This window comes from Lagenorhynchus albirostris, chromosome 7 (assembly GCF_949774975.1).
Source record: "Lagenorhynchus albirostris chromosome 7, mLagAlb1.1, whole genome shotgun sequence".
NCBI classification, from domain to species: Eukaryota; Metazoa; Chordata; class Mammalia; order Artiodactyla; family Delphinidae; genus Lagenorhynchus; species Lagenorhynchus albirostris.
This window is the reverse complement of record NC_083101.1, coordinates 32,500,938-32,522,415: the sequence shown is the minus strand read 5'-3', so window position 1 is coordinate 32,522,415 and position 21,478 is coordinate 32,500,938. Positions and strand designations below refer to the sequence as shown.

The window sequence follows — 21,478 nt, the reverse complement described above, 5'->3', positions numbered from 1 at the left end:
TTAACTGGACCGAAGCTAAGGAAAGATCATCTCCCAACAGCCCCACCCGCACCCTCCCTGCCTCTTTATTTTCAGGTTTTTTGAACTGAAATTTAAAAATCTCTTTATGTTCTATAGTTTTTCTTTTAGCTTAGTGTGAATTGTGGGCTCTTGGAATCTTTGAAGTGGGAAGGTCCCTAATCTACAGACACGACACATAAATTAGGTATAATCTTGAAAATACCCAAGGACAAGAGTCTTACTACCTTGAGAGATCCATTCTATATTTGAGTGGGTCTAATTATTAGCTGTTTCTTCCTTGTTTTGAGCTAAAATTTGCTCTAATTTTCACCTTAAAGTCCTAATTCCATCTTCTGGGACAATACATGTCTTCTACATCAATATTTTAAATTAACAGGTCATAAAATAAATTTTGGAATTACATCCAGCATTATATTTAATGCAACTGAATAGGATAGAATAGGATAGGACAGAATAATAGAAGAGTAGAATAGAAAATATTAGAGTTATAGCATGTGAGAGACAGGTTTTTTTTTCAAGGTTTTGTTTCAGTTGTTTATAGATGTAAATGTGCGCTAGGTTTGATATAAAATGTCTTTCTTGCTATGGGTTGCCACTGAAAAGTTTGAAAAACACCAATTCCTTCAGATAGGTTAAGACATCTGTGTCATGGACCCCTATGTCTTCTGTTCTCCAGATTCAATATCCCAGTATTCTTCAGTACTTGTCCATTTGTTTCTAGTCCATTCCCTACTTTGGTCTCTCTTCTCTGACTAGGCTCTCTCTTAAATGTTCCTCTTGAAATGGAAGGCGCAGAACCTCCCAGCTAGGACAGGACTGGGGGACCAGGGTACAATACACACGTTGGGGCAGGAAGACAGGCAGGAGTTCTCCCTGCTTCAATGTTTGCTAAGTCCTCAGATGCCTTCAGCAGTGGAGAACCAAGGTCATTGACCCTATCACCAGAAAGCTTCCAAGAAGGTGTTTTTGGGAGACGTGGATTCAAAAATACATAGTGCATAGCTGCTCTACCAGGTTTCAGGGTAGTACCAAGAGAGAAAGAAGACCACCATCCTGTGCAATCCAGGCCCACACATAATTATTATCTCACTGAATCTGTGAGTTACGCAGTATCGTTTTCACCTCATTTTATAATAAGAAAACTGAGGTTCGGAGAAAAGATGAGAAACTTCTTGATGTATTTTAGGAGTTATAAAACTTGCAATAAATGGTCATCAGACAACCTGCAATGTGCTATAGGTGACAATGGTGGTAGCTCTCACTTAAATAGCACTTTGTTGTTTTCAAGACAGTCTCATATCCTTTATTCCAATCATCCAGGGGTATGTGCAGGGTCCATGATAGGGTTCCTATCTTCCAGATGAGAAAATGGGTCCAGGGAGATTATGTTACTTGTCCAAGACCACACAGCTAAAAGGCAGTACAGCTACTTCTAACTTGGGTCGCAACTCTAAATCCAACGCTATTTTCGTGGGCCTCTCTGCCTAATGCTGACAGTTTTACCCAGACCTACAGAAGCAAACTACTCTTTATCTTCCCTGGTCTGGAAATTTACAAAGAGATTCTAGGATGCTAATGCTCTATCCAGCTATCCTGTTATGACCAAGATGGCATTAGCCTTTGTAACTCTAGAATAAGATGGATTCTTCCCGTAAATGGCCAACAAGCTGGGGCCAAGTTGTAAACATTATTTACATCAACCTCAGACAGTAGCTGAATCTGTAGTTGGGGTACCAGGGAATATATGAGAAAACCAGGCAGCCTTAATCCCTGCAGCACGTGTGAGGAAATAAAGACCACCTTGACTGATGGCTGGCTTGATACGTCTGAAGAGGATTAAGTCTGGCTGCAACAGAAATGGCTGGGAAGCCAAAGTGAAGAGAACTCGATGAGGTATGGCCTACAAAGTTTAAACTTCTAATCTCCACGGACCAGAGTGACTTCGTAAGGAATTCAAGAAGAACGCAATTCGCTCAACATATAATAGGATCCTGAAATCCGAAGAATGTTTTCCTGAGGCCAGAAAAAGGCAAGAAGTGTACTGGTGCCCACTGTGGGATGACTGAAGTCTCAGGCAGACTGTGGCAGTGCTACTTTGATAACTCAGTGCTACAGGGGTATTGCAGGGTTGATGACATTTGCAGGTGTTGACACCTACCCAAACTCATCTTCTAGCTTAACAGGTAGAAGCAAGCAGCTAAACATATCCACGCATTCATCCAAACCAGCAGACTGGCAAAGTCAGGCCCAGCAATAAATGGAGTTTAATCTCTGGAATTTAACTTGAAATACCGTCACTGGATTTTTTAGGTGATTCTCTGGCCCCCCCAATCCCTGCCCACTGTTTTTCTTCCTTTAGGGGTTTGTCTTTTGATAATAAGCTCTACTTGCATTTGCAAAATATAAAAAGTGAACTTCCAGATGGACTTCTTAAAGTGCAATCCAAACATGAGGGAAACAAGAAATCCAAAAGTCAAAGGCGAGTGGGAGGTTTTCTTCTCCTCCAAATCTCTGGGGAGTCCGATTCATTCAGCATGTTCACATTCTGGTTTAATTTCCATTTTCTATAATAAGAGATGAAGATGTAATATGTCAATGTTGATGTATCAGAGAGATGATGAATTCCAGGCTAAAACACGGCGACATCTGCTTGGAAACGAGATGGAAGAAATTAAGATGCTTACCATGATTATTTTCCTCCCGAGCAAATTTATAGTATCTTTGGTCTCAAGGGCAGAAATTCCAGACAGATTAGCTTTTCATCTCCTAGGTAACTCTCTGAACTGCACAGCTATAGAAATTCTTTGCTTTAACATTGGGTGTCCTTATTAGGGAAATATCTTAAATTCTGTGCCAACAAAGAAACTCATTGACTACTAAGCAATAATCATGAAAAAAATTATGACATGGATTACAAACAGGTGCTCCAAAGAGAACAAAAGCTGGGGTTATTCACCGCTTGGACTAACTGAAAAACATTATTTACATCTAGCACAGTACATTTTATGCTTTTAGTAAATATTTTTTCTGGGCTATGTGTCCTCATATTCTAGGGAGGGTAAGTTTGCTTAAGTACCAGAGAGAATTGGCGAATGTAAATAGAGCTACATAATAATAGGTGCTAGAGCACTAGAATTGCCTATACTATACTCATTCATAAATTAATCAACAAAAATGTATCCAGTCTCTACTACATCTGTGTTCAGCTCTGCAGATGCAAAGATAAATACAATATGATGTCTGCTTAGTTCAAATTTGCTTTATTTACTTTTTACAAACATCTTAGGAAGCTGTGCAGGCATAAGCATGTCCATTTCATAGATGAGGAAGCTGAGGCTTGATGAGGTCACATACGAGGAAGTACCAAAGTCAAGACTGGTACCCCAACCTTCTTTCTTCAAATCCAGTGCTCTGCCCACTCCCTCACACACTGGCATGATTGAGATGAGACCCAAAGGGGGTTTGGATGACCCAAGGGCAACCACTGAGGGCAACCTCAGTGCCTGAGGACATCAAAACTGGCTTTTGACCCAGTATTAACATCCCAGTGCATTCCATTTTCATTTTTTATCCAGATGTTTAGCACCGTGTAGACACAGCTATGGTCTCAATCATGACTAAGTGATACTTTTCAGGAATTACTGAAATGCTCATTGAAAAACTATTCTAATTGCATTTTGAAATGATCCAGTGGGGGAAAGTGTTTGGACCTTTTTGAAGCAGTTTCTCTCAGAATTTAAGCAACAGGAGTTGTAAAATATTCCCCAAAATATTGCTTGGCATGACAACCTCTTTCAACACAAATGAGCCATTGATAAAAAGGAATTTGTTAAGAGAGACAGGAGTTGGGGTGAAGCTCATTAGCCACTTGGTTGCCAGGGAAGCGAAGCTGCCAGAGAAGCCTGGATTGAAGATGAACACGGGGGGTGGGGGCCTGGGTCATTTGCAGTCAGTAGGGGGCAAAGAGGACATTTTATAGCCTTATTAGGTACAAATGATTTGGTTTTTTTATATTGGCAGAATCAATATGTAACTACTCCAAAATAACCATGATGAAATGGAAACAACACAATAAAATGGAAATGATTTTGGGGTGAGAAAAACCTAAATTGGAGGATTCCCTTACCTGTTAGTTGTGTGACTTTGGGCAAATCTCTGAACAACTCTGAACTTCCATTTCCTCATCTCCAAAATGAAGATAATCAATCGTATCTCATAGGATGATGAAGGATTTGAAAGCACTTTTTAAATTATAAAACAGTATGTGAATCCAAGTTTTCCTTTTTTATTTACAAGAGAAATTCAAATCCAAATACAGTGTTGAACATCTCTCTGTGCTCAAATATTATTCATCACCAATGCACTCTAACTTCCAGCTGCCCCAGCCGTGGTCACACTCGTGCTGCATCTGTCCTAAGAATGTATATCCAGAGTGCCTTCTGTGGGTGTTTCCCAAGGCTTCAGTTCTGTGATCACAAGCCTGAGAATGTTTGCTGCATCTCTGATTTGAGAAAGCAAGCCCTTCGATTAGTTTTCTAAGCACCATTATACAAAAGGCCACACAGAGACTACATTCAGATGTCTGACGGCCATCTTGAGCTTGACTCTTGATTTCTAACCTCTCCAGCCTGTTCCTTCACTAGTTCCTCGCACCTCAGCAGACAGCAACTCCATTCACTTTTCCCCGTCCATGTCCAATCCATCCCCCAGTCCTGTCACCGCTGTCTTGAAATACATCACTCATACAAGCTCTTCTTGCCTCCTCCCCCAGGGCCACCCTACTCCACCCCCCAAGTACCCTTGGTCTGGAATACTGCCAGTCTTCACTGGTCTTTTCCACCCTTACCCCTTTACAGTCTATTATTCCTGCAGCAACCAGAGTGACCCTTTAAAGATATGTTAGGCCAATCACAGAGACCCTTTCCTAGCTCATTAAGAATAAGGGCCAAAGTCTTAACCACGGTCTACAAGACCCCAGCTGAGCTGATCTAGCTTCCCACTACCTCTCAACTTCATTTCCTTCCATCTGCTCAGTTAATCCAGCCACTTTGGTGCTCTAGTCCACCAATACCCTCTTGCTTTGGGAAAAATTTGTGCTTGTCATTCCCCTTGCATGGATAATTTTTATCCCAGATGCTCACGTTTCATTTTTTTCACTTTACCCAAGATTCTGCAACAAACATCATTTCCTTGGAGAAATAATCTCCTGATCTCTGCTGCTGCTTATTGTTCTTCTTAGCACTGACTTATATTATATTATGTTATATTATACCGTATTATATTATGCCACACCATACTGTATTATATTATTGTTTATTGTTTGTCTCCCTACTGGAATATAAGCCCCACAGGGGCAGATATTTGGTCTCTTTCATTTGTTGCCGTATCACCAGCATTTAGATTAAATCAGTACATTGTAGATGCTTTCAGAGGCTGTGTGACACATCCTTGAAACCATCAGGAGACCAGGGCTGCCTTTCAATTGTGGGCATACTTTTTTTTTTTTTTTTTTTTGTGGGCATACTTAACCCAGCTTGGTCGATGGTATAATCAAGTTTAGAAAGAACCATGTATCAACCAAATGGTATCCTGCCTGGAGCTGAGGAATAAGGAGTGACTGAAGAGCACGAAAGTCCTAGCTCACAGGAGTTAAGTAACTTGCCCAAACTTACAGATAAAATATAGAAAAATTAATATTTGAACTGAAGGGGCTGAGAACATGCCACCCCAAAATATGCCACTTTGGCATATTGATTATTTTGAGCTGAAGGCACATGCAGGAGGGGTTCTCTGATCTCCCCCTTTTGACCTAAAAACAGGTTATAAAATTTCCTGTAAGCAAGGTGACCTCCCTGCACCAGGAAAAGAACATTCTTATCACCAGGTGAGTTGACACCAAAATGGATCTGTACAAACAAACCTACTAAAATAATCCTTAATTCCATTAGTTTCCCCAGTATATTTCCTAGTCACTTTTCCACAACTCACTGCCCCTAGAAGCTTAAATGCCTTTTCCTTTGTTTTGTCACTTTTCCACAAATTTATCATTCCTTGTTTAAAAGGGTATATAAGCTCTTGGTTCTAAGAGCTTCTTAGGGTCTTCATTTTTCTTATGGAGGCTCCTATGTACATGTAAAAATATTAAATAAAATTTGTATGCTTTTCTCCTGTTAACCTGTCTTATGACAGTTTAATTCTCAGGTCCAGCCACAAAACCTAAGAGGATAAAGGAAAAATTTTTCCTCTCCTATAGAACAATACTGTAGACAATGCTACCTCCCTAATGCATTTAAACTGAATTGAACGTTCCTGCAGTAGCCCCCAGATGTAGGTGAGTTGGACCTCTGAGTTAGTTCCTGCAGTCTGAAAAGATACCATAGAATTTCTAGAGCTGATAAGCAGAGACATTGAGCCTGGACAACGATGGCCACTCCAGGGACCTCTGGTGGCTGCTACCTCTGACACCCAGGAAGCTGTGAGAAGTGTAGCCTCCTCTCAGGCCCTAGGAGGGTCTCCAAAAAGAAGATTCCAGCCTATTGGTCCAGCCTGAGCGGGTATCATGGAATTCACCCAGAGAAAAGGTGAACTTTAGCTTCATTAATGATTGTGAAATGCTGGCATTTGGTTCCTAGCGACTGCTTCTTTCCTCTAATTCTCTTGAAATCTCTCAGCTATGAAAGCTGGTCACCAGGAAGATGTTTGTAAATATCCCTCAAGGGGGCTGTCCTCTGGGCTAGAGACAACATCCTGACTCCAGAGGCTTACCAGGTCCTCTGAAGTTGGCAGAGGAGATGGGTCAATGTTTGTCCACATATCTAAGGAAGGAGATGTTTTCATGCAGGCACCACTAAACCTTGATAAAGGCACTTCTCGCCTGTCTTGTAAGAGGCTGGGTCCTGTCCCTTCTGTAGCTCCCAAATCCTAGCACACTCTGAAGTGAACTGTCTTCACCAATGGCAGAATAAGTAAAAATCCTCATCAAGACATTCTGATCTCATACAAATATCAGTTCTTATGATCTCCAAAACTCTCTCACTGTGCTTTGCACAGGCATTACCAATAACCAACGATATTGTTCTCTCCCGGGCATGCTGAGAGAAAAAGCTATTTTACTGAAGATCGTTTCTTTGACATTCACGCTCCAACAAGGATAGTCTCTTCTGGGCCTAATTTGACTTCTTTATGTGCCAAGAGGAAACTTTCTATCTGAAGGGCAGGCATACAGATAACTGAAGAGCCTTTAGGAGGTACTTTATAATTTCCTTGAATTTCCTAGAATGTTTGGAGAATAATGTGTATTGATTAGCTGTCTCTTTCAAAATGCTTAAACTTCTCCTATCCTTTTATTTTTTTAAGGGAATTAACAGTGAAGAGAAAAAATAAGAATATACCGACTCACTCATCCATATATTTCCATATTTCCATGAAATGTAACAGAGTCCATGCAAGAACAGTGGAAGCCAAGCAGCTATTCCTGATGAATTTGGAATTGAGGTCATGGAAATAAGAGAGATGGCAGTGACTCCTTGAGACCATGTTATAATCTGAATCTGACACTAGGATGGCCAGCGTGGTGACTGCACAGCAACTTCAGGAGGCAAGAGTTGAGATCAGGGGCACGTAACCTTCAGCTGCCCGGCACAAAGGGAAGGGGAGTTCTGAGCATACCACAGACCTAGTCTGTGTCATTTAACATGCAGAGCATGACACTCCTAGGGCAACGTTGTCATAGAAAATTCTGCTTCCAACCAATGAACTGACACAAAACAAAAAAATTAAAGCTATGACCAACGATGTCACATAATAGCAAAACAAGCAAGTCCGAAGGTTTTTTGTTTTTTTTTTTTACTATAGTGCCCTATGTGCAGGGCTTCTGAATTTTTTTTTTCCTCCAGCCTAGGCCTTACCTGGTCACTCCAGGGGATCGACATTTTAGCATAGCAAAGACTACACATTCATGACACATTAATGAGCCATGGCTGAAGTTTTGCTAGTGGAAAGAGCACTAGATTTAGAGATAGGAGATCTGGGCTGTATTCCTGATTGTGGCTACTAGCTGCATAACTTTGCACAAATCACCTAATTTTCTTAGTCTTGTCGCTACATCTATAGAATGCAAAACCTGGAAAATATAAAGGACTAATTTTATGAAGTAGGCATTATCATCTCCATGTTACAGGTGAGGAAACTGTGGCCACACAGTTAATAAGGAAAAGAACCTAGGCAACGTAAGATTTTTTAGATTACGTTTCTAGTGTCTGTCTACACCATGATTTCCTGAGCTGGCCTTGACCAAGAAGGAGAAGGAGTGATCAGGAGTGGACTTCACAGCGTGAGAAGCCCAAGAAGGAGAAGGAGTGATCAGGAGTGGACTTCACAGCGTGAGAAGCCCAGCGTGAGAAGCCCAGGAAGGGGTGTTAGCAGAGAGGGGAAAGAATGGCAGCGAAGCTACTGCTTATCCACCCAACACTCAAGTCCACTCATGCTCTTACCCCTTGGATACACCCTCTGGCTTCTAAGGTGAGGAAAAGACCAGTCCCTAAATCTCTGAGGACCAATGCAAGTGGACATGCCTCACAAGTAGAAACAAAGGCCTGGAGTCCATTCAAGGAACTAGAGCCTTTGATTTTACGTTAAATGCATTTTACATTTAATGTACTGTGAGGTGAGTAATTAATTAATGCACAGAGCATTAAAAGTCTCACATTAAACTTCACTGAGCCCAGTTTTGAGTGTGAGGTAGCAAAAAATAATAGCTCCTGAAACCATTTTCTCTTTTTTTCAAGGTGTCCTTTAGGGAAGTTGGAGTTACAACAAAAGAAGTAAAAGAGTTTGCTTTGGTCTTCTTTCCAGCTTTCCTGTAACTTCTGGGTCCACCCTCAGTGCCAGCAACAGCCCCACCTCCTTTCCTCTGACAAGTCTCAGTCACAGCCTCACCTCCTAAGGGAAGCCTTCCCTGGCTGCACCCAGAGTCACGGACCTATTCAGTGTTCCCACCCAAAGTACCAGGAATCTCTCCTCTACGGCATATCTCACGCTTCTACTTGTTCCATTAAATTTTGGTAATTATTGGTTGAGTGTCTGTCTTCCTGAGAGACTCTGAACTTCTTGAGGACAGTGACCATATCTGTTTTGTTCACTCCTGAGTCCACAGAGCCAAGGGCAGTGCCTGGCACACAGCAGTAGGTGTTAGCTGAACTGCACCCTGTTCATTAGTTTCTCCTTCCACCCCAAGGTCTGAATCACTTACCACCAAGAGCTATTCACAGAGCATGCATGATGTGTGGCATCGTGTTGGGTGACGTGGAGCCCAGGAACTCATCTTCACTCCCGGAGTGAGCTGGCGCTGAGCCAAGAGGCAGCCACCATTGCGGCATCTTGGAAACAACACTGCATTTGTAGTCAGGACACCCTGCTTCAAACTTGTTTCCCCATCTGTAAAATAGGAATATAAACACCTAATACACCTACCTCACAGAGTTGTTCTGAAGATCACATGAGAAAAATAAATGAGAGAAGTTTCTATATCATGCAGCATCTTACCGTGAATGCCCAATTTTTACAAGTGGCATGAGAGGAAGGTGACTTCTCCTAACCCCCACAGCAGAGCTCTCTTGTGGCTCTCTTTATCACCTCCTCCTCTCCAAGCCCCTCACAGGTGTGTGTTCCCAGAGCTCTCATGGCCTACCCCCTTATTTTACAGATGAGGAAACTGCAACCCAGAGGAAGAAGTGACCTGCCCCAAATCTGACATGGAGTCAGAGGCAGAGCCAGGACTAGACCCTGGGCATCTGTGTCCTTTCCACCTATCCACCTTGGGCTGCCTCCTTCCCATGTCTCCTTGAGTCAATTTCCATACCCCTGGATGGCTCCTTCTGCCCCTTTTGAAACCATTCCTACCCTCACTACACAGACTACAGATACACACAGGTGCCAGCTCAACTGTTTGTTAAACATGAGTTTGGTTGGGATGTATAGTGGTTAGAGGCCCCAAAATATTCTTGCCTAGGCCAGCTTGATCCTTAATACCCCTCCCATTTTCAATTCACTGATTATTTTAATGAGGCACCTTACCAGCATCCCCTCTTACTCTCTCCCTGCAAAAATAAACACATTTTTCCTCTATAGAAGAGAATTTTAGATTCACTGTTACCTGATCATTTCATGCCTGGGGAGAGGAGTCTTAGCAGATCAAAGCCCAAGTGTGTGGTGCTGAGGTAGGGACGGGGAGAGGGGGATCACGAAGGAGGAAGGGTAAATAGTGCAACAACACCAACCGAAGTAATGGCACCCATTCATTGCACTTTCTATAGCAGTGCTGTGCTAAGCCCTTAGCCTGTGCTATTTTTGTTCTAAAAACAGACAGTAACGGGGTGTACTATGTTGAATACTGCCCCCCTTAAATTCATGTCCACTTGGAACCTCGGAATGTGACCTTATTTGGAAATAGGGTCCTTAGAGATGTAATTAGCTAAGATGAGATCATACTGTAAAAGAAGAGAAAACAGAGACACAGACACGCAGGAAGAACAGCATATGACTACAGAGGCAGAGACTGGAGTGATCCTTCTACCAGCCAAGGAATGCCAAAGATTTCTGGCACCTGCCAGAAGCCAGGAAGAAGAAAGGGAGAACAGCTCTCAAGAGCCTTTGGAGAGCGTACGGGCCTGCTGACACCTTGATTTTGTATTGCTAGCCTCCCAAACTGAGAGAGAAGAAACTGCCGTTGTTTTAAACCATCTACTTGGTGGTAGCTTGTAACAGAAGCAATAGAAAATGAACAGAGGAAGTATTAAAACTCCCACAACCTAGATAAAGTTAGAAAGTGTTTTAAATCCAGCATCTTTGAACTTGGTAACAACAATAGAAGGAAGGGGGGGGGGTTCCTATGATTAGTCTCCATTTCATGGATTAGGCAACTGAGGCCAGAGATGTAAGACAAAACGCCACAGTCACATAAGAGTAAGCATTACAGCTGAGACGTCCATTTCAAGTCAGGCCCAGAGAGATGCTGCCCTAAAACACAAATACCCTTCCCATTGCCCATCCTTTGCTCCCTCCTCCGAACAGAGGGGGAAGATCATATCTCTTTCCCAGCATCATCTGGGGCAGGGCACACTTCACAAAAGCATGAGCTCTCAGGCTCCTCCAGCCCCTCAGCCAGGCCTGTTTCTGGGTGGCAGGCCCACTTTTCTTAGATCTAACTTCCTAATTCTGACTTGCAGGGACCAAAAGAGAATCCAAAAAACTCACAGATCTTTGGTAAACTAGGAACATAGACTTGATCTAATAAGACAAAATTGGACTACATTTGAAAAAAGTAGAGCGCAGTCAGCTTGTTATTTGGCCTTGAATGTGAAAACACTTCAACAAAAGTGGTTTCTCCTTATCATTAATTCTCTTAAAGAGAAATTTACCTAAAAGTCATCTCCCTTAAAGTGCTTTGAAAATTAGATGAGATTAAAACGAGGATGTTAAAATGAAATTAACCATTGTTTTAGGAGGCAAGATTTTAGCTAACTGACCTGGAGCCTTGAATGTCAAGCTGAAGATTTCTAACTATTCTAGAAGCTACAGGAGAGATCATCAAAGGGCTGTGAGTCAGGAGTGATGTGCGCTCTGGAAAGGCTAACTTGGCAGCCATGAGAAGGATGGATTAGAGGAGAGACTGGAAGACAATTTGAGGAGGTTGTGGTAAAGGTCCAAAGGAGAGAGCTGAAGCCAGGGCTGAAGTGGGAGGGGATGAATGAAAGCGGAGATCAAAGACACATGGCTGGGCTTCCCTGGTGGCACAGTGGTTGAGAGTCTGCCTGCCGATGCAGGGGACATGGGTTCGTGCCCCGGTCCGGGAAGATCCCACACGCCGCGGAGCAGCTGGGCCCGTGAGCCATGGCCGCTGAGCCTGTGCGTCCAGAGCCTGTGCTCCGCAACGGGAGAGGCCACAACAGTGAGAGGCCCGCGTACCGCAAAAAAAAAAAAAAAAAGACACATGGCAGATGTACAATGGCATTTACTCATGGCTGACTGTGGGGAATCAAATGGGATAAAGCCTGGATTTTAACAGTCAATGAAAGAGAAAGGAGGAGAAGGAGCAAAGGTAGGCAGGAGGATGAGTCTGGTTTTGTCAACAAGGAGGCTGATGTGACCATGGGAACCCTGGCCAGTTATTTGAATTGTGGTCTTCTCATTTCTGGACTTTGTTTTAGTGACAGAAATATAAACTCCCATCTTATTTAAGTCATTGATATTTTGGGGTTTCTGTCTCTTGCAGTCAAATATAAGCCTAATATCAATATTGGGGCTCTTTCCCCACAACTACAATCTCCTTTGAAAAGATAACACTTCATCCCCAGAATGTTCATAGTTTTAAAAGAAGCTGCTTCTCCCTCTCAGAGTTCTCATATTCAACCTATTGTCAAAGCTTACAATTTCTCCTTTGAAGATAACTTTTAGATTTGCCTTTCTAGTCTAGCATTCTTGATGATGCTCTTGTCTATGTGACCACTCACCTGGTACAGCATCCTCCTCTCCATCCCACCAATGCAGACACTGCTAATGGCCTGTCGTACACTGCCCTGATTGACAGCCCTGCAACCTGCCCCAACAATTCCAAATGCCCCACCTGACTTTCAAGATTCTGCCAAATCTGGCTTTGACTGATCTGACATTATTTCCCACCTTTTACCGCCATGAATTTTAGTTCTAATCAGGCCAGTCTTCCTTCCAAAATACTATACCCATTCTGAGCTCCACAATTCACTCTACTTATTCTACATGGAATAGCTTCTCACACTTCACTTGGCTACAGTGTGTATTTAGCTATCTCCATCTTTCAAGGACTTGAACAAATTAGCCACCAGTTAGGAGCAGGTATGACTTGAACCAGGACAAAAATCCAGTAAGGCTACAGGCAAGCTCCCAGCCAGATATCATAAGCAACTAGAAAGCAGAGATCCAATCCAGTACCTCCTCAACATCAACCCCTTCCCGTAGTTCTGAGAAAAGTGGTCAATACTGAATCTGGAGAGATTCTCCAAATGTGGGAAGAAAAATAATGCAAAATGAAAGTGAAATCATTTAAAGATTTAGAGACAAATAACTAAAACTAAAACTAAGTGATAGGCTCTCCCACACAAATATAATTGGATTTAAAAACTAGAATCTACCACCTCATACCCTTTAGGATGGTTACCATCAAAAAATAGAAACTTACAAGTGTTGATGAGGGTGTAGAGAAATTGGAGCCCTTGGGCACTGTTGGGAATGTAAAATGGTGCCGCCGCTGTGGAAAACAATGTGGCAGTTCCTCAAAAAATTAAAAATAGAATTACCATATGATCCAGCAATTCCACTTCTGGGTATGTATTCAAAAGAATTGAAATCAGGGTTTTGAACAGATATTTATACACCCGTGTTCATAGTAGCATTTGTTCACAATAGCCAAAAGCTGGAAATGTCCATTGATGGATGAATAGCTAAACAAAATGTGGAATATACATACAATGGAGTATTATCCAGTCTTAAAAAGGAAGTTCTGACACATGATACAACACGGATGAACCTTGAGGACATTCGGTTAAGTGAAATAAATCAGTCACAAAAAGACAAATAGTGTAATCCACTTATATCAAGTACCTAGAATGGGTAAATTAATAGAGACAGAAAATAGAATGGTGGTTGCTAGGGGCTAGGCGGGGGAATGAGCAATTATCGTTTAGTGGGTTCAGAGCTTCTGTTTGGGAAGATTAAAAGAGTTCTGGAGATTAGCTGCATAACAATGTGAATGTACTTAACACTACTAAACTGTACACTTAAAAATGGTTAAGATGGTAAATTTTATGTTGTGTACTTTACATCAATTAAAAATAAATGTGTTTTTTAAAAATTAGAATGTATAGTATTTGGTGTTCAATTCTGGAAGCACATTTGAATCACCTGGGGAATTGTTAAAACAAGACATTGATTTTTCCCTCCCCTCCCTTTCTCCTCCCCTAGAGATAGTTATCTAATCAGTTTGAAGTAGAGTTGTGGATGATTCTAATGTGTACCTACAGGAATCACTATAGCACAGGAATTAGGAAAAAAATGTCAGTGATCTCACACATACTTTATAGACATGGAGTCTTAGAAGAAATGTGTGAGAGCAACAAGAAAGAGCTTAGACTTCAGTTTAACATACCTGAGGTGGATTCCCACCCTACTACTTCCTAGCTTTGTGACACTGGGCACCTTATGCTTCAGTGCCTGGCAAAGTACTCAGTGTCTAGCCTGATGCCTGGCACACAGGAAGCTATCAATAAATATTAGATTAAAAAATAACACATCTCTCTGGGAGCGTAATGACAATATTGTTACATTAGTCTGAGAATTAGCTACTAGAAACAATAAAGGTAAAGTCCCGGGCTTCCCTGGTGGCGCAGTGGTTAAGAGTCCGCCTGCCGAGGCAGGGGACACCGGTTCGTACCCCGGTCCGGGAAGATCCCACACGCCGCGGAGCAGCTGGGCCCGTGAGCCATGGCCGCTGAGCCTGCGCGTCCGGAGTCTGTGCTCCGCAATGGGAGAGGCCACAACAGTGAGAGGCCCGCGTACAGAAAAAAAAAAAAAAAAAAAAGTAAAGTCCCAAAATAGCACATGGCACACAGTAGGCATGCAATAAATGACAAATATTATTACAAATATTATGGAAAGACCTTCAGAGATCATTTAATTCAACCTCATTTAGCAGATGAAAACAATGGGGACCAGTTAAGAGAAAGGATTCTTTACCCATGGTTCATTTTATTATATAATAGCCTTCCACGATTTAAACTTCTGTTCTCTGATGTTGCCTACACCAAGACTTCCAAATATCAACATTGCTGTTCAAACCATCACTTATGACAAGAATTGGGATGTGTTCTGATAAACCTGTAGGTGCCTTGCTCAGCAACGTTACATGGGCAGAATGTAACTCTTTATGACAATCTGTGGAACATCAAATCTTAGACTTGACACTCCACAGGTCTGAGTCACTATGTATCGAAGGCAATTCCCCTGGGTTCCCTGGGGAGTAAATCACTCCTTGCTGGTTTTCAAGGGTTTTCTCTAAAATGAGGCTTCAAAGCTTCCAAACTGTCAAGACTTCAGTGACCTACCAACCAACCGTGGTGCTCCATGGCTCTCAGTTATTCACTGACAGCCCCTACACAGTGTGGTCAGAGGAAGGTACTCAGACCACCTCTGGGGCCCATTAAAAATGAAGATTCCAAGACCTGAGGGTGCAATCCTGCAGCCTCCATTTTGCCAGACTCCCAGGTTACTCTTATGCATGTTAAAGTTGAGAATCATTGTCATTCCAGGAACCATCTGGCAGTTCATTCATTCCAGTGTTCAATATTTTACTGAGCAGGTACTCCATGCAGGCCCTGTCTTTGGCACTATAGACAAAGTAAAAGAAGACATTGTTCCTATCCTCAAAGAACTCAGAATCTGCTAGAGGATAGACAAACTACAGGTGATATAGTACAGTGTGGTCAGTCAATCATTTCATCATTCACCAAATAAATATCAAGAGCCCACCATATTCTAGGCATAGATTCACATACAGAAAGGCTGTACGGTATAGTGGTTAAGCCATGGACATGGCATCTGCACTGCCTAGCTCTTATACTATCAGCATGACCTTGGGCAAGTGACTTAACCTTTGTATGTCTCAGTTTCCTCATCTGTAAAATGGATACAATAATGACACTTTTCTCACAGGATGACTGTGATGATCCAATGAGTTAATAGATGTAAAGCCTGGAATAGTCTCCTGGCACATAGTAAGTGCTGAGTAGATTTCTATAGGAATCTAAGCTTCATGAAGGCCAGGATCTTTGTCCCTTTTATCCCTAACACGTAAAGTGGTACCCGCCACATAGGAGGCAATTACTAAATAATTGTTGAATGGATAAACGAATTTCTGTGGGAGATTGCCATCAACATGGCAAACTGAGCTGTAATTAACTGATTCTTCTCCTCACTTTCAACACATATATGTTGAGAAATATAAATAAACATTTAAAAATACATATATGGTCTCAAAATAAAGATAAATCCTCAGATACTGAAAAATCAAGGAAAGAAATCACAAGTATAAGTGTAAGCAGAAGCTGGCACATTAGAAGTCTCAAAAATTGCCAATTCTAATGATGGTGGTGGTGATGATGGTGATGATGGTGATGCAGCTGCCTGAAGATGACGGCTGGATGAAGATAAGTCTCGAGAAGAATTACGGGGCACAATCTTCCTAGACCAACTACATGGGAATTCATTCTCCCTGCTTTTGTCTGTGATAAATATCACCCACATATTTACCAAATAGATTTCAACATCCATGAATGTGGAGCTGCCTAGCTCATCTCTATCTCACCTGTTCATCACATGATCACTGGATTTCATACACTAAACTAGTCCCAGAAATTTCCCTGAGGCACTTTTTCCTGGTCCTGGGTCATCCATATACAAAGTTGTAAACTCACAGACTCTAATGTTTAGAAGAGACATAACATGTCAAGAAGTTCAAACTCTCAGCCAGTGTTTCACTTCACTGCTCACCACAGCTGCTAAGGTTGCTCAGCCTACTGATCATATCTAAGGAAAGGATTCAAACTTTCATGAGTTTGTTAGAAGAGATTAACATTGAGACTTCTTACAGCCTGCTATAACCTGTTCTAGCTCTAGCTGCTTGGGATACCAATCTATAAGGGATGATAAAACATTAGAAAAATAGTAATATGGCACCTCATTTCTACATTCATGTAGAACTCAGGTTTCTACATGAATCCTTTAAATAACTGGCAAAATGTAAGTTGGACCCGCTGAAAACAACGTTAACACATTGGAATAGAAATTTAAAAAGTGTTCTCAACTGGCGTTAGCCAATCCAAGGTGAGCATTTTCATTTTTTGCATGTGCAAAGTATACGGTGAAACTACTGGATACACCACCAACTCTGAGACCAGCCAGTTAAAACCAAATAGTTCACGGTGCAGTGCCGTTCACTGGGAATGAGGGATTCATTTTATTATTTCAAATGTAAACACTTGGCCTTTCTCACCTTCTGAGATGGCCCGCCCTCTGTCTGTGGAGTGTGTTTCTCTCTAAATAAATCCACCTCTTACCTATTACTTTGCCTCTCACTGAATTCTTTCTGCGATGAGACATCAAGAACCTGAGCTTCATTAAGTCCTGAAACCAGGTGTGTGATCTCAGTTGGAAGACTGTGGGTTTTGGCTGGGTTTGAGTCCTGGCAGCGTGGGTTCAAGTCCCAATCTGGGTTTTGGCTGGGTTCGAGTCCCAACAGCGTGGGTTCGAGTCCCAGCAGTGTGGGTTTGAATCCCAGTCTGGGTTTTGGCCGGGTTTGAGTCCCGGCCGTGTGGGTTCAAGTCTCAATCTGAGGTGCACGATTTCAGCTGGTGACCACGAAGGGACAGTGATAAGGTAAGAAAATGTTTGAGAGTTAGGTCTTGGTCCTACAGAGGCCCATGGGATGCCACAAACCAGGCACACTGGGGAGGAAGCTCTGCTGCTGTCTGCTCATTTTTGACTGGCAGGTCAACCCCGTATATTTATGCACATCCAACAGCAGGTCCAGGACAGAATTGTTAATCTCTATACTCTTCTCCTTGACTCTGAGGTTTTTCTCCTACATTCTTGTGTTCTTATTCATTCCTGCTCTATTTCTTTCTTTCTTCTGTTAACCCCAGAAGACCTGTGTGACCACCAAGGTGTACTCTTTATTGCTTTTACTCCTCTCCCTCTGACGCTTACAAATGCTGACCCTTTATTCCCAACTGATAGCTAGACCAACTCCTGCTCATCGTCAACACTGTTGGGGATGTCTTCTGTGACATTTTTTTTGCGACTTTTTGGGAACTAACACTGGCTGGGAGACTACCTTGGAAGGGATAGCGTCTAAAATCATAAGTGCAAATCTTCTGACCAAATTGCGCAGTGGATTTTGACTTAAGAGTGGAATTTTGGATAGCCTGGGAGTTAGAGACGTCACCTCAGGCTTGTATGAAGTGGGTCAGGCTGCATCAATCCCAACCAATACCCCTCTGGGCCATATACTCTGGGATTGGGAAAGATGTGGACAACAGGAATTAAAAGGAAAAAACTTATTAGGTTATGTAATCAGGTTTGGCCACAATATGAGTTAGGAAATTTAAAATGAAGTGAAGTACCGTATATTCAAATTTTCATGGCCTTGCATCTAGGCAATGAAATCCAAAAGGAATTTAAGGTGTGTATAGCTCAGAGGGATAACTCTAGGAAGGACACAGAGGACATTTTAACTGACCCACCCTACAGGGCCATGGATCCTGAACAAACGTGGATCCCTCCTCCTGCTAGGTATAGGTCCTTTTGACTATGCATTTCATAGCTCAGTCTGCCCCAGACATCAGGCGTGAAATTCAGAAAGCAACTGCTGGTCCTCAGACTCCAGTGATTGTTTTGTCCCAATTGGCTTATTTGGTTTTCAGTAATAGGGATATGGCCAAAAAGACTGAACGCACCCAGAGAAATATGAAAAAGGCCCAAATGATTGCAGTGGCTTTGTCCACTCAGAGACCACTAAAGGGGAAGCCGGTTTTTCTGGACCAATCTGGCCCTGGCAGACCACAAGGCCCATGGGTACCCATACAAGGCCAGCATACCCTGTGTGGACAAAAAGGGCGCTGGAGTGAGGATTGTGATCGATGTGCCCTTTGCATACAGCCAGGGCATTGGAAGAGGGAATGCCCCAGATGCCAGAGAGCGAAGGGGGCCCCTCGGCTATTGATGGTTTTGCAATCAGAAGACTGAAGGGGCCCAAAGCCGAAAGTGGCTCTGCCTAGAGATACCAACTACCTAACTAATGTCGAGCCTTGGGTGGTCATTGATGTGGCGGGCCACTTGATAGAATTTCTTATAGACACTGGTGCAACCTTCTTGATCTTAACCCAAAGGACTGGAAACTCTGGCAATCATAAGGAATATGTAATTGGGTTGTCAGGGAAGAGACACAGGCACACTTCCCTGGAACTCCTTTTGTGCAAGATCAACGGCCAGCTGTTATTACATGCCTTTCTGTTTGTGCCTGACTGTCCCATCCCTTTAGTGGGAAGTGATTTATTAACTATGTTAGGGGTCACTCTGTTTCTCGAGGGGCAAGGGAACCACCCGCATCACCAAATGGTTCTAACAAAAAGCAAAAAAGAACAGATAAAATCTGAAGCTAAAATAGAAGCCATAGTAGACCCTGGAATGTGGAATACCGAGGTTCTGGGCTTAGCCAAAGATATCCAGCTGGTGATTATTAAGTAAAAAGGGTTACACAGTATCTAAATATAAGGTACAAATTTCTTAAACCTAGGGAAGATCCTCAAAAATGTTTGTAAGTGGATTATCAAAATAGGAGGCCACTGGTCTGACTAAACTGACCATAGCTGATATTCAGAGCCTGACAGGAATTTTGGAAGAGGCCTTCTCCCCTAAGCTAAATGAGGAAGAGTAAAACTTTCCAACTTAGGTGAATGGGTATGTCAGTCCTTCAGTATCATTGAGGTAACCACCCAATTCTTTGACGAAGAAAACAAAACTGTCCTTGTCTTACAAATGTAGTCTTTATAGGGCCAGAGGTGTGGCTCCAAAAATAATCCAAAACCCAGGAATCCTTTTACCACTCCTCAAACCTCCCCTATTTATCTTAAGAGGCTTGTAAATATTAAACAAAGGGGAAACAAAGTCATCTTAGGAGGAACTTGCCTGTACCTTTGAGATGCAAATGTCCTATCTGGTCTTCTCAGGAACTCTTCTCTCTGCCATCTTTTTAAACTGCAAATTTTAAGAAGAGGGTAAAGTAATTTATCCTTGACTTGTCAAGGATAAATAGAAATCTTAAGTGTCTTGTCTGTAAACACTAGTTCCATCTGCTAGATTGATCTGTTCCATCTGCTAGAAGCCCAATTTGAATCCAACCCCTTGTAACTGATGGCTTTTATGTTGTACCTGACTTAGGGCTGAAATTTTGGAATGGGAACTATGAGGCCTCTGTGTTTGTTTGTGTGTTCATATGTATCTATATGTGCGTTGTAGGTATATGGTATTGCCAAAAATTAATCGTAAAAGAGCTCTACTTAATTGTTTTTTTAAAATTAAGCCCTTATGTAAATACTCAGAAATAGAAAACAATCTGGCCAGAATAAATTTCAGGTTCATGTCATCTGGAAAATATTTAATACTAAACTGATATCTGCTATTGAAGGTGGCTTAAACTTGTTGGTTTGATTAATATAGGCGTGTTAGAGTCATCAATGCTAACTATATTACTTCTGTTGTACCTAGGTTTATTAGAGGTCAACTAAGACCTTATTCTATCTGTTACAAATTTGTCAACAAGAAAAGTAATTCAATGTGAAAAAAACTTTTAAGAAAAGTAAGATATGTGTTTTTAGTAAGAGAAGCTGTGAAGAATGAAAAATACTGAAAAGAGTTACGCATGATCAGAATTTTCTAAGACTGGATTGAATTTAGTTGGGTAAATGGATTTTGTTAGGAATGGGCCAGCACAAGACTGGATTTGGTTTCTTCCTCCAAAGTATTCTCAAAATGCTGCTTTTGACAACAGATTGTGTGAGTTTCTTTGCCTTTAAGTGACTTGTATTTGCTTTTGAGATCTTTTGTAACTTTGGTTAAGGAATAAGTATTGTCTCACAGTGACCTATGATCTTATTTGATCAAGTGTTTTAAAACTTTTTGACAAACTTCCCAAATATCAAATTTTAATTAAGTTTCTTTTGATTTCCAGCTAACTTTAGGGTACTTTATAGGTCCCCTGAGGTATCTTAAAGAGAAATATATAACTAGGATTATTTGGTATGTTAAGTTAAATGTAATAATTCGTAATTCTGGTTATTGTGACCAAGTTTCTTTATCGATTACACTGTAATCAGATGTTTAACCATGACTTTTAAGTCTTTTGTCATTTATAGATATTTTTGTACTCTGATGCTGTTACAAAAAGTGCTTCATCATCAAAGAGATTCACAGAAAGGCTATGGAAACAATTACAACAGTTCCACACCAAGATGATGGCTATGTGAGGATTCCAGCCCATACTGACTTAAAACAAGGAGCTGCCCTACCCCTGGAGCCCCTAGATCAGGCATCGGAGATTTTTACTCCCTGACAGACAAGGTTGATGCCCCTACTCAGCCTTGAAGCAGTTACCGAAGACAGACCATCACCCTTCTGCTTCCCATAAGAATATGGGAGTAAACTCTCTGAGGGGGAAATAAAACAGGAGGGAAGGAGGCAGGGCACAACCTTTGAAAGAATGACATAGCCCGAGGACATGACATAAACTGATCAGAACCAAATGGGTCCAAGATGGCGGACAAGTCAACTTCCACTAGACCTTGAGCCTCAGTATACACTCACATCAACAAGC

At 41.9% G+C, this 21,478-nt stretch overlaps 1 long non-coding RNA gene across 1 annotated transcript in view; it reads right to left on the bottom strand.

The window, feature by feature from the left end:
* Nucleotides 1–2,296: 2,296 nt before the first annotated feature.
* Nucleotides 2,297–21,478, bottom strand: part of LOC132523488 (uncharacterized) — a 324,435-nt gene continuing 305,253 nt past the window's right edge. Inside the window, exons 3-5 of the long non-coding RNA XR_009541536.1 lie at nt 19,801–19,863; nt 9,272–9,456; nt 2,297–2,585 (exon numbers count right to left, since the gene is read on the bottom strand). This is a non-coding gene — a long non-coding RNA (uncharacterized LOC132523488). The remainder of the gene's footprint in view (nt 2,586–9,271; nt 9,457–19,800; nt 19,864–21,478) is intronic.